Raw genomic sequence first — 14,372 nt, 5'->3', positions numbered from 1 at the left:
TATTTTAATTGCTATCTTCAGGAATTTATTCTAATGTTTTTTTAAAAATATTAGGGGCCTTAGGCAGTACATTATGAAATATTTATTATGATTTAAGCTATAATGACTTACTGCTGCTGTTGTCTTTTACTTTTGAAAGTAAAAAAGTCATAATACTTGTAAAGAGAAAATAAAAGCGACAGATTTTATATGTCAAAAAAGAAAGCCACAATATAAAGCTTAAATTATATAAGCCCCAACGTTACTTTTTTCTTGTATATAATTGACAACGTTTTAAAATTTCTGAGCCCCAAATTAAGTAATGAAGAAGAGACAGTATGAAACTCATGAAAATACACTTTTCAAGTAAGTAGCTGAGAAGAAAGCTCATCTTACATATCAGAAATGGAGTGACAAAGTAAATTATCAAAATTTAAATTTCAGACATTATACTGCTATTTGATCTATGTTTTGTAAAAAAGAAACTATTCCACCTAAGAAGCAGAATACACCACCATGATTTTATTTTGAAGACTCAGATAGACAGTTAAAGGTTATACATTTTAAGCTGCTTTTAAAATGAATTTGGTTGACATTTAAAAAATTTGAAATACAGTCACTAAATTTAGTTTTATTGTTCTGTTTTGGTAAATGCAATATTCAAAGTTATTTCTTGTACTCCATATGCTAAAAAAGGTTATATAAATAGATTTTGTTTATTTCACCTAAGAGATTCAAAAGTAATTCATAAGTTCTTCAATTTAGCTTGACTTACAGTGAGAGGAGTCTCTATGTTTAATAATTTTTTAATGAAGTAGAATTTGATCTCAGATTCATTAAACAAACATCTCAAGACTGGGATTCTTTTGTTCCAGCATAGTGCGTACCTGAGCTTTAAACCTCTTAATCACTTAAATGAAAATTTATCTCCTTGTTTTTCATCCTTCCCCAAATTACAAACATCTATCAATGAACATTCTAAGTCTTGGGACTTTTTTTGTTATAATCACAGTCATAAGTGTCTGTAACAGAGCAAGCACTCATTGTTTACTGAGCAAATGAATGAATCACCAAATACCCATCTGCTATGTTCCAAGAACCATGCTTCATATATGGCCACTTGCAAACCTCACACACACATGTTTTCTTGTATATGTACAAGGTTTCACTGCAACCTTGAAAGTTAGGAATTATAATCCTCATTTACAAAAAGGAAAGAGCTATGTGGAGGTTAATTCAAAATGAATATCATACAAATGCCCAACAAACACATGAAATGATGCTCAATATTGCTCATTACTAGAGAAATACAAATCAAAACTACAATGAGGTACACCTCACAATGGTCAGAATGGCCATCATCAAAAATCTACAAATAATAAATGCTGGAGAAGATATGGAGAAAAGGGAACCCTCTTGCACTGTTGATGGGAATGTAAATTGATACAGCCATTATGGAGAACAGCATGATGATTCCTTAAGAAACTAGGACTAAAACTACCATATGATACAGCAATCCCACTACTGGGCATATCCCCTGAGAAAACCATAATTCAAAAAGACACACGTACCCCAACGTTCACTGCAGCACTGTTTACAATTGCCAGGGAATGGAAATAACCTAGATGTCCACTGACAGATGAATGGATAAAGAAGCTGTGGTACATATTACACTGGAATATCACTCAGCCATAAAAAGGAACAAAACTGGGTCATTTGTAGTGATGTAGACGAACCTAGAGCCTATCATATGGAGTAAAATAAGTCAGGAAAGGAAAACAAATATTTTATATTAACCATGTATAGGGGATCTAGAAAAATGGTACTGATGAACGTATTTGCAGGGCAGGAACAGAGATGCAGACATAGAGAAGAGACTTATGGACACAGCAGGGTAAAGACAAGGTGGGGCGAATTGAGAGCATAGCACTGACAGATACACACTACCATGCATAAAGTAGATAGCTAGTGGGAACCTGCTGTATAGGACAGGGAGTTCAGCTTGGGGCTCTGGGATGACGTAGAGGGCTAGGATGCGGGTGGGGAGTGGGCGGGGGGCTCAAGAGGAAGGGGACACATGTATATGGACTGCGGATACACATTGCTGTACCGTAGAAAAACTAACACAGCATTGCAAATCAGTCCTTCTTCAATTAAAAAAAAATAAAAAGAGTATCATACAACTAAGAATGAAAGCCCTCTTTATTTTTTGGTTTCAAATTTGAACATTCTTCTACTAAGCCTGTTAGAGTATCAAGGTACATATGGTAATACTGTCATTAAAATAAGAATTCTGTTAAGTTCCAGGTACAGTGATCAGAGTTCTGGAGAACAGAAAGATAAACGGACATGGCCTCTGTTCTCAGGAGTCTATGATCCACTGAGAAGACAGCTGTGTGAACAACAAAGGATGCTGTTATGATCAAAGCAAGATGGAGTGAGTGTGGACTGTAGTTCAGGCCACTGCAGAGGCAGGAGCAAAGACAAAGTCACTTCCAAGGGAAGGAACTCAAAGGATCCTTCATGAATCAAAAAGCAGTGGAACTAAGTCTTAAAGAGTAAGTGTAATTTGACAGGTAACAATATCTTCAGTAGAGGGAAGAGCAGGAACAAAAGTGAGGAAGTAACAAGACACCGTGTGTTTAAAACTTACACTTGCATTCATTCGTCAATAACTTCTTGACTGCTATAAACACTGGACATACAGCAAGTTAGACAAAGTCCCTGTCTAAAATGACTTTTATTCTCAAGGTAAACAGAGTAAAATATCAGATAAACCAATTTGTGAATGAAACTTTTCAGAGTAATAAGAATTTTGAGTGAATTTAAAGTGTTTTGGACTGAGTGGTCAGGAAAAGTTTAAAGTCAAAGAAATTTAATAGCATCTGCTAAAATTAGATTTTCACATTTGACCCTACACAAGAATAGTTGGTGAAGAATACTTATTATTACCAACAGCAACAAGAGCAAAACAGGCATAATCTTAAGAAGTACCAACCACTATGAAACATTATACAGCTATTTTAAAGAACATATTAGAGCTCTCTTTTCATGGGTCTCAAGGGATAACCATGAAACGCTGCTCGAATAAAGACTAAATTTAAAAATATGATCAGACTGAGGAAAAAGTCATTTGATTATATCAAGTGTTGTGAAGGTACAGAAATAAGTACTTTTAAGTACTGTTGACACAGTATAAACTGTCAAATTTTACTAGACAGAATTTGACAGTGGTGCTGCAGTTCATGGGGTCACAAGGATTTAGATATCACTTAGCTACTGCACAACAGTCAACATTAAGAATGCTCATATAATTTGATCAAACATTTTTTTTAAATGAAACACTCTAAAATATTCTTCTATACTCTGAGTTTTAAGAACATTTAATCTATGGTTTCCATTATGTTAAAACATACTTTTCAAAAAGTTTAATGTATTAAATGTATATTTACCTACTGAACAGAGCAGGATTTTTTTCTTCCTCCTATCTAGTTTTCCCCACTCAACTCTCCCCCAGCTACTGACCAACTAACTCTTCTGTTGAGATCTTTGGGAATTTTAGTCCCAGGATGTTGTTTTTTTCAATGAAGCCTCATTACATAAACTTTGCTACGAGCTTTCCTGGTTCATTTGTTCCCCAGTCTATGTCCTCTTTCAATTCATTTTTGTTTTGCTAGAGCACAAGCTTACTTACTTCACCTCAGAGGATCTATAGATTAGTATGTTCCTGAGTCTTTGCATACTTGTAAATGTCTTATTTTATACTCACACTTAAATGTTAATGTGGCTGGCTATAAGATTTTATTTTCAGAATCAATTTCCCTCAGAATTTGAAATTTTGCCCCACTTGGTATTTCTCATTACATATAATGCAAATCTAATTCACATTTTTTTCTTTGTAGACCCTTGAATCTTTTTTTTTTCTTTAATCTTGGTGTTCTCAAAATCTACCATTTTACATTTAGATTCATTTATTCATTTGATAAATCTTTGTTGAGCACCTACTATGTGCCAAGCACTTGTTTAGTCTTCTAGGGATGTGACTGTGAACACAACAGGCAAATTATGTGTCTTTTATTATTTAATCCACTGTAGCTTGGTGGGCCCTTTTAAATTAGTATAGTAGTACACACTGAAAATGCTTTATAAATAATTTATTTGGTTGTTTCTTCCATTCCACCTCTCTTATTTTTTAAATTTTTATTTTCTTTGGCCACATGGCATGTGGGATCTTAGTTCCCTGACCAGGGAATGAACCCATGCCCCCTGCATTGGAAGCACCTAGTCTTAATCACTGGACCACCAAGGATGTCCCTGTATTCTCTTTTTTATATGCTTGAAATATTTGGAAGACAAAATATTATGCATTTTGGACCCATTTTCCATATAACAACTTTTTGTCATTTTTAATCTGCTTTTCCTCTATGGAGAAAAACCTTGACTTGTTAATTCGTTCTTTAGCTGTGTCTATTCTGCCTTTAAACTAACTAATCTTTAAATTTCTACCAAGGTATTTATATTGGCATACATATTAATATTGATTCATGTTGCTGTTATGTCTTTTTTTATTGAAGTATAATTGATTTACAATGTTGCATTAGTTTCAGGTGTATAGTGAAGTGATTCTTTATGACATATAGGTAATATATATATGATATATATGTTATATATGATGAACATGTTCTTTTTCAGATTATATTCTATTATAGGTTACTGTAAGATATTGAATATAGCCCCCTGTGCTGCACAGCAGGTCCTCATTGTTTATCTATTTTCTATATAGTAGGGTGTATATGTTAATCCCAAACTCCTAATTTATTCCTTCTTGCCTTTTCACCTTTCATAACCATAAATTTGTTTTCTAAGTCTGTGAATCTATTTGTTTTGTAAATGAGTTCATTTATATCACATTTTTTGGATTCCACATAAAAGTGATATCATATGATATCTGTTTTTCTTGGTCTGACTTAAAATAATTAGTATTATAATCTCTAGATCCGCCCATGTTGCTATATATGCATTATTTCATTCTTTTTGTGGCTGAGTAATATTCCACTGTGTGTGTGTGTATACTACATCTTCTTTATTCGTTCAGCTGCTGATGGGCACTTAGGTTGCTTTCATGTCTTGGCTACTGTAAATGATCTTGCTATGAACATTGGGCCAAAACTACTAGAACTAATATATGAATTCAGTAAAGTAGCAGAAAATAAACTTACCATACAGAAATCTTCTGCATTTCTTTACTGTGATAAAATGCAACAGATTTCAATGAAATATCAGAAAGAGAAGTTAAAAAAAAAAAAAAAAAACTTGTAAATTCTCATCAAAAAAATAAAATTCCTAGGAAAAAACCTGACCAAAGAGGTGAAAGACTTATATACTGGGAACTATTAAACACTGATAAATAATTTTGAAGATGATTCAAAGAAATGGAACAATATCTCATGCTCTTGGACTGGAAGAATTAATATGGTTAAAATGGCCACACTACCAAAGCAATCCACAGATTTAATGCAATCATTATCAAAATACCCATGACATTTATCATAGAACTAGAACAAATTATCCTAAAATTTATATGGAACCACAAAAGACCCAGAATTGGTAAAGCACTCCTGAGGGAAAAGAACAAAGCTGGAAGCATAACCATTCCAGACTTCAGACAACACTACAAAGCTACAGTAATCAAAACAACATGGTATTGGCCCAAAAGCAGACATATAAATCAATGGAACAGAAGAGATAGCCCAGAAATAAACCCATATATCTACATTCAGTTAATCTGTGATAAAGGAGGCAAACCTATACAATGGAGAAAAGACATTCTCTTCAACAAGTGGTGTTCGGAAAGCTGGACAACTACATGTAAATCAATGAAACTGGAAAACTCCCTCACACCATACACAAAAATAAACTCCAAATGATTTAAATATCTAAATATAAGACATGACACCATAAAATTCCAAGAAGAGAACATAGGCAAAACATTTTTGGACATATCACAGCAAAATCTTCTTAGATTTGTCTCCCAAGATAAAAAATAAACAAGTGGGACCTAATCAAACTTAAAAGCTTTCACACATCAAAGGAAACCATCAACAAAATGAAAAGATGACCTATGGAATGGGAGAGAATATTTGCAAAAGATGCAACTGACAAGGGGTCAATATCTAAAATAAACAAACAGCTCATACAACTCAATATCAAAAAAACAAACAACTCAATCAAAAAATGGCAAGATCTGTATAGACATGTCTACAAAGAAGATAGATGGTGAACAGGCACATGAAAAGATACTCAACACTGCTCATTATCAGAGAAGTGTAAATCAAAACCACCATGAGGTATCACCTAACACTGCTCAGAATGGTTATCATCCAAAAGTCTACAAATGATAAATGCTGGCGAGGGGAGTAGAACAAAGGGAACCCTCCTATATTGTTGGTGGGAATGTAAATTAGTACAGCCACTATGGAGAACAGTTATGAGGGTTCCTTAAATTGAGGGGAAAAAAAACTAAATATAGAGTTACCATATGATCTTATAATCCCAGCCCTGGGCATATTTCTTTAGAATAGAAGAAAATTCTACTTTATGTAATGATACATGCACCTCAGTGTTAACTTGTTCTTTAGCTGTGTCTATTCAGCCTTCAAGATAACTAATGAGATCTTAAGATTTCTACCAAAATACTTACATTGGTATAAATACTATTGCTGATTCATGTTGTTCTGTACAAATTAAATTCATCTGCTTTCTTTTTTCCCATATGCATTATCCTGAATTACAGTTTTATAAAACAATTAAGATTATTTTAAAATTATCAATGATTTATAATTACCAAGGCATTTGTTTTTCTTCTGATAATGGCCTTTAAAAAAACAGATGTTATATCATCTCTTCAATATCAATTATAGTTCCTTTATTATTTTTTTGGTCTACTCAAATAACTAAATTTTCAGGTGTAAAGCAGTCATCTTCTTTGTGAATTTGGTGACTCTCTTTCATAGTGACAGACCTTCTCATGCAATTCTTTACTGTCTATTCATCTTTGTATTTCAGAGTCACTGTTTGACCTATTCCTTTCTTGGATAGTTACCTTGCGTGTTTGTAGGAAAAGAACAGGGCATGTTTTGTAAGTGACTTTGTAGCTATTCTTCTACTCTCTGACTCAATGCCCCTTCCAGGGGTCATTAACCATATGAGGGGCTTCTTCTGTGGCCCACAGCCTACATGAATCCCTTTATGTTGACAGCAAACTGCTATTGTCCCTGCTAGCCCCTTTGCAGATAAAGCAGGGTGGGAGGGGGCGCTGATTGGTTTTCTTCCTCAGAAAGAAATTACCCCATTATTCATCCCAATATTCCAGAAGCCTGATCTGCTTCTCATATTCATTGACTTTTAGGTTCCAGCTCCCTGGGAACCACTCCCACATTTGCAATGACATTCTCCAGCTTTCTTTTGGGATGTGTCTTTTCATCAGCATTCTTTTTTCCCCCTCTTTCTTTCTGTCATGAATTATTATTATTTTATAACATAATTAAGATTTTAAAAAATACCACTTCAGCTATTTTAAGAAATTTGGGAAAGCACATGCATATGTTGAGCCAACCATCTTTATCCAACTAATTTCTTTTCAGACTCCATTTAGTTAATTGAGCAAGAAAAATATTTTCTGAAAAAAACAATGATTACTTTTACCTAAAATACAAAGGTCAATGTCAGGAAGCATTTAACAAGAGGCTTTCTGTGTGCTGTTTTGGATCTGTCAGGAACCCTCTGGCCCTTATTACTTCCTGAATATTCAGGAATTAAGAGGAGAGGCACGCCTTTCCTGGGGCTGAGGAATCCAGGCATTTCTCATTACGATGATAAGTACCCTCTTCCTTTTTATGAGCCATGTGGTAAAAGGTGATTGTTTCCAACTCTCTCTTTAATAGGGATCGCGTTACAGTATATATGTCCACGCCACGTTGATTAAAAACACCTTTGCTCCATCAGAGCTTGGGTCCCCGTGTCTTTCTTTCTTTCTATTCTTTCTCTCTCTCTCTCTCTCTCTCTATTTCTGGCTAATTCCTTGGAGCGCGGAGGCCCGCTGAGCTCACTTTCTTGCCCAGGCTTCTAAGACCCTCTTGAGAAGGCGCACTGTGCCTTCACCCACTCGAGAGGGCTCCTGGTGCCTACCTGCAGCAGCGCGAGCCCTAAGAACAGGACTCTATTGGCTTTCCGCGTAAACCAGGGGATAGCAGCCTCTTTCTCTCTCTTACTTTCTTATGGTCGACTCCGGACCACCAGGTTCCAGTCCATTAAAGGACCAACAGGTCAAAAGTATTATTTTTCATGAAATAATCATATAGATGGTGAGCAAGACAGGTCAGTTTTATTTTGTTTTCTCCTGTTGCTCATTATTAAACTGTCATCACCTAGCTTCAGGTCCACTCTTGTATTCTTCACTTTTTGTGATTCTGGGAGGAGCGGGGAGGTGGTGCAAACCATTTCTCTTTGGCTAGTGGGATCAGTGTTAGGCTCTGAAGATAGGGGGCTCTAGAGAGAGAGTAGACAGAAGGATAGAGGGAGGACACCGTATTTCTAGGTTATTTCCTATTCCTGTTTTGATTCCTTTTACTCTCATTGCCACCCAACAAAGAGGCACCTTTGGCTGGTTATTCTAGTAGTATAGCTGATTCCAGTAGCACTTTTCCCAGCGCTGGCAGGACCCACATCACTGGTTTCTCGCTGGTCCCAGATTCAGCCGGCTGGTACCCCCTCCATAATGGCTGGACTCCCACACTTACGCAGCACCTTGGTGGCTTTCCCGAGGCTCTAACACAGCCCAGCCCCACCCTCTCAGAAGTCTGAGCCCAAGCTCTGTCTGTCCCTCAGCCAAAATTCTAATTTTTGATAATTCTAATCTGTTCCCTTAACTTTCTCAGTTCTAGGGACAGTCTGAAATCTTAGTGTTCCTTTTGTCAGATGTCCAATTCCTGGATGATCATGATTTATATTAAATTCTCCTGTTAAAATTACTTCTATCACCTAAGTAGACTCTGAATAATATACTGTTTTCAAATGCTCAGTGAGCCTTCTGTCTTACTGTTAAAATAACCACTGATTTCATTACATGTGAAAAATATTGTATACTATGTACTTAACTGAAACACTGAAAAATGCAGTTAAAGGAAAATGGACACGGTCCCCTCTCTAATTTCAAAGATATGAGTTTGAAAGGTAAACAAAAGCATTTCCATAAAATTTTTCTCTAAAGTTTTTCTGAAGCCCCAAAGCATCAAACTCTTTACTACTTGTCTTTGGAAATCTTTTCATCACAGTAAATAGAAGTTACTTTTCTATCCTAAACTAGGAAAATGTTCATGTCAAATGGATGCTATCAATTGAAATATAATTGTTTTTATATTTCAACTCTTGATCTACATTACAAATTTTCTTTTAAATAGGTAGCAAAAAGAGAGCAAAAACTGATTAGATATTTAACAGGTTAATGTTCAATGGATATGAACTTGGGCAAACTCGAGGAGATAGCGAGGGACGGGGAGGCCTGGCAGGTTGCAGTCTATGGGGTCGCAAAGAGTCAGACACAGCATAGCAACTGAACAACAACAGGTTTCTGTTTTATTTTTGTAAAAAATCAATGGATGCTAACTAGAGATTAGTAGTCAGAAAGATGGTAGGTGTGAAAACAGAAAAGACTTCAACGTGGATGAGCCCTGGCTTTTATCCTGATGCTCAAACAGCAGCTCAATCTTAGCCAGTAGCCACATCACAAGTTTTAAGAATCAAAAACCCCAGATGATGAAACAACAACACAACATATACAACACCTGGATTTTTCCATAACTGACTTACCAAGAAGTACCAAATGATATAGATTTGGGGACTAGAGCCACCTGCCTCATGAAAATCTGGCTTTTAACACTGTGTCACACATCCTTAGCAAACATGAGTATATGGACAAAAGCCCTTTCTAAGGTAATCATAAAATTAAGTAAGGGACCTTCACTATTAGTGCTGATACCTTAAATACACCCAACTACTGATTGGCAAGCTGTGTATGGAGCAAAAGTGTAAGGAAATGACCATCCCTCTGCCAAGATGATGATCTCACCACCAGGTTGGAGCTGCCAGGCCATTTCAGAAAATTCCCTAAAGAAATATGAGGACAGCACACAGCCTGGACAGAAAGTGCTTCTGGAATGATGGTGAGGACCTTGTCTGCCTTTTTTATGGAAAAATAACTGGGTGACATATCCTGAAAGACTACTTTAAGAATTTATCTTTAAAATACCTATCTTCTTTCCAATCAAGAACCAGATTTTCATTGTTGATGAGAAGAAAGTCAAAATTTTTTTAAACCTAAGATTTATTCAAGACCTAAAAGAGAACTCACAGAAAACTGTCTCCCCCAAAATTATTCTTTGCCAAAAGTTCTTGAAAATGTAGACTCTGTAACATGTTTTAATTATAGCTTCACTTTTATCACTGTCTTCTGAGAAAAACAAACCAAGGATATGAATCTCTGATCACTAATCTTACCATGGGCTGAAAAAGAGAATATATTATTCACTCAATAAATATATTGATCACCTTTTACATGAGAGGCACTTATCTAAGCACTAGGTGAGCCTACCCAGGGGTATAAAGACAAATACTTTCTGATTTTCTTTCTCTTGTATTATTTAAATAGCAACTGTTTTCCTTTTCTTGGTGTAGTGGTAGTTAGCTAGCAGGAGAAACAGACACATCATGGTCAATACAGAGCAAGTCACTATACTGAAAATAGTTGAAACACAGGCAGAGAGGAGGGTATAACTGAAGTAAACTCAGCTGACCTAAGTTTAACATTTTTTTTTCCTCAATAAAATCACTGTGTTCCATTAGAACTAAATGTACATATTTCACTCACCGTTATTGCTTATATCCCACTCCATTCCTTAAATTCACTTATTCTTTTGCTGGACTCCATCCTTTTGTAGCTCTCTCAGCAAGAATCTGTAAGAGATAAATTCTATTAGATGTTGTCCTAAACTATTTATGGGCTTCCATGGTAGCTCAGATGGTAAAGAGTCAGCCTTTATATGTAGGATACCCGGGTTTGATTCCTGGGTCAGGAAGATCCCCTGGAGAAGGAAATGGCAACCCACTCCAGTATTCCTGCCAGGGAAATCCCATGGACAGAGGAGCCTGGTGGGCTAAAGTTCATGGGGTCACAAAGAGTCAGACACAACTGAGAAACTAACACTAAAACTATTTCATCCTTACTTCTGAATGACAATTTTAGTGCCATACCGTGCCTCAGGATGTGAATCCTTTTCCCTCAGCATTTAAAGAGTTTTATTCCACTGACTTCAAGCATGCATTATCATACACATATGGAAAAAAAAAAAAAAACTACTGCACAATTGCACTCATCTCACATGCTAGCAAAGTAATGCTCAAAATCCTCCAAGTCAGGCTTCAAAAGTAAGTGACTTGTAAAATTCCGGATATTCAAGCTGGATATAGAAAAGGCAGAGGAACCAGAGGTCAAATTGCCAACATCTGTTGGATCATCGAAAAAGCAAGAGAGTCCCAGAAAAACACTTATTTCTGCTTTATTGACTATGCCAAAGCCTTTGACTGTGTGGATCACAATAAACTGTGGAAAATTCTTTGAGAGATGGGAATACCAGACCACCTGACCTGCTCCTGAGAAATCCATATGCAGGTCAAGAAGCAACAGTTAGAACTGGACATGGAACAACAGACTGGTTCCAAATTTGGAAAGGAGTATGTCAAGCCTGCATATTGTCACCCTGCTTATTTAACTTATATGCAGAATACATCATGCAAAATGTGGGGCTGGATGAAGCACAAGCTGGAATCAAGGTTGCCGAAAGAAATATCAATAACCTCAGATATGCAGATGACACTACGCTTATGGCAGAAAGCAAAGAAGAACTAAAGAGCCTCTTGATGAAAGTGAAAGAGGAGAGTGAAATTTGGCTTAAAACTCAACATTCAGAAAACTAAGATCATGGCATCTGGTCCCATCACTTCATGGCAAATAGATGGGGAAACAATGGAAACAGTGACATTTTATTTTGGGGGGCTCCAAAATAACTGCAGTTGGTGACTGCAGCCATGAAGTTAAAAGATGCTTACTCTTTGGAAGAAAAGCTATGACCAATCTAGACAGCATATTAAGAAACAGAGACATTACTTTGCCAACAAAGGTCTGTCTGATAGTCAAGGCTATGGTTTTTCCAGTGGTCATGTATGGATGTAAGAGTTGAACTATAAAGAAAGCTGAGTGCTGAAGAATTGATGCTTTTAAACTGTGGTGTTGGAGAACAGGGTGTTTGAACAGGGTGCTCTTGCCCTGTACAAAGGAATACGGCTAGGGGAGCAACTGGAAGCAAAACCTAGGCCCATGGGCTCCTCAACCAATCATGAAATTAATGGACAGTATGGACAGAAGGAAGTGTTTTCTATTTCACCTAAAAGTGTCATACAGCGTGGTGGTGTCGCTATACTGTATTTAGGACTGACTGAATTTTTATTTACAATATTTACCACTTAGGTCACTATCTGAGGATCTGTCTTCGACTCAGAAGACACTGTCTCATTTCTTAAAATCTAGCCTCTTCCCAATGCCACATTTCTTATTTTTGGAACATATATTAGGTATATGTTAGAATTTCTCAATCTATTTTATGATTTAGGTCTTTAATTTCATTTTCACTTTCTTCTCAAACTTTCAGAGTTTTGCTCTGGCCTTAAACTGATTATCACTTTGATTATGTTCATCTATTAATTAAAACATGACAGTAATTTTCAATTCCAGATAATTTGTTCTGTTTTGTTTTCCCTATTCTTGAGTCACATCTGTCTGTAATTGATAATCACCTTTTCTTATTTTATAAATATTACTTATTCCTCTATCAGGCCTCCCAGGTGGCACAAGTGGTAAAGAACCTGTCTGCCAGTGCATGAGATGTAAGAGATACAGGTTCAATCCCCGAATCTGGAAGATCTCCTGGAGAAGGGCATGGCCACCCACTCCAGTATTCTTGCCTGGAGAATCCCATGGACAGGGATTGCACAGAGTCAGACACGACTGAAGCGACTTAGCATGCAAGCACACATGAATTCCTGTATCCCTTTTAAGATTTGAAAGATACTTGTTTTTAAAATCTGTTTTGGAAGATTGCCTTGATGTACGTGTTTCACTGCATGGCAGTTCAGCTGCTTACTGAGTTTACCACCCACCTTTCATGAAGTTTTGTTTTCCTCTTCTTGGGTAAGACTCCTCTCTCCTTTTGCTCATTGTCATAGTGATGGAGCATTTAAATACTACATCCAAGTACTGGAGTGGGTAGCCTTTCCCTTCTCAAGGGGATCCTCCCAACCCAGGGATCGAACCCAGGTCTCCCACATTGCAGGTGGAATCTTTGCCAACTGAGCCACAAGGGAAGCTCCATATACTTTAAGTATATATTTAAAATATTTTGTTCAATATTGTTAGATTGAGGAAGGTAGATAATACATCACTCAACAACACCATTTTAATCAGAATATAGATTTCTAATGTATTATTTGTTAGACCAGGAGGTACTCAAAAATATGTTATCTATTTGCAAAGTTAGCATTCGGAACTTTTTCTGAAAGACCAATGTTTCTAATTATACAGTTCAGAGATCAGCAAGCTGTGGCCTAATCCAAACTGCCACTTCATTTTTAAGGATCATCAGTTGGCAATTGTTTTCACATTTTTGAGGAATTGTCCAAAAAAAAAAAAGTTTGTGCACTGAAGACCATATTTTACCCTTTACAGAAAATGTTTGCTGACCCTGATACAGTCTATCTTTGATGCCAACCCAATGATTTTGTTCCCCGATTGTTCTTTTAAAGACACAATTTAGAAGTTTAGGTTCACAGGAAAATTGAGTGGAAGGTACAGATATTGTCCATAGACTCCCCACCCCAACACAGGCATTGTCTCCCTCAATATCAACATACTCACTGGAGTGGTGGACAAATGTATAGTGATACGCATTCATCATCACAGGATTATACAGAGTAGTTTCACTTCCCTAAAAATCTTCTGTGCTCTACCTATTCATCCCTCTCTTCCCGCTGGGAACCATTGATCTTTTTACTGTCTCCATAGTTTTGCCTTTTCCAGAATGTCATATAGCTGGAATCCTACATTATGCAGCCTTTTCAGACTTGTTTATTTCACTTAGTAATATACCGTTAGGGTTCTTCCATTTCTTTTCATGGCTTGATAGTTCATTTATTTGTAGCACTGAATAATATTCTATTGTAAGAACCACAATTTGTTTATCCATTCACTTTGGAAGGACCTCTGCTGCTGCTGCTGCTAAGTCACT

General features: G+C 36.5%; 1 protein-coding gene across 2 annotated transcripts in view; it reads right to left on the bottom strand.

Moving 5' to 3' along the window:
• KCNN2 (potassium calcium-activated channel subfamily N member 2) overlaps nt 1-14,372 on the bottom strand; it is a 514,135-nt gene that overhangs the window by 328,178 nt on the left and 171,585 nt on the right. For both annotated transcript variants that reach the window (XM_043470632.1, XM_043470633.1), the window contains exon 2: nt 10,904-10,989. The gene's annotated coding sequence lies outside the window, so the exon portion shown is untranslated. The remainder of the gene's footprint in view (nt 1-10,903; nt 10,990-14,372) is intronic.

Source organism: Cervus canadensis, chromosome 6 (genome assembly GCF_019320065.1).
Source record: "Cervus canadensis isolate Bull #8, Minnesota chromosome 6, ASM1932006v1, whole genome shotgun sequence".
Classification (NCBI taxonomy): Eukaryota; Metazoa; Chordata; class Mammalia; order Artiodactyla; family Cervidae; genus Cervus; species Cervus canadensis.
The sequence above is the reverse complement of the archived record's forward strand: the minus strand, read 5'-3'. Positions and strand labels throughout refer to the sequence as shown.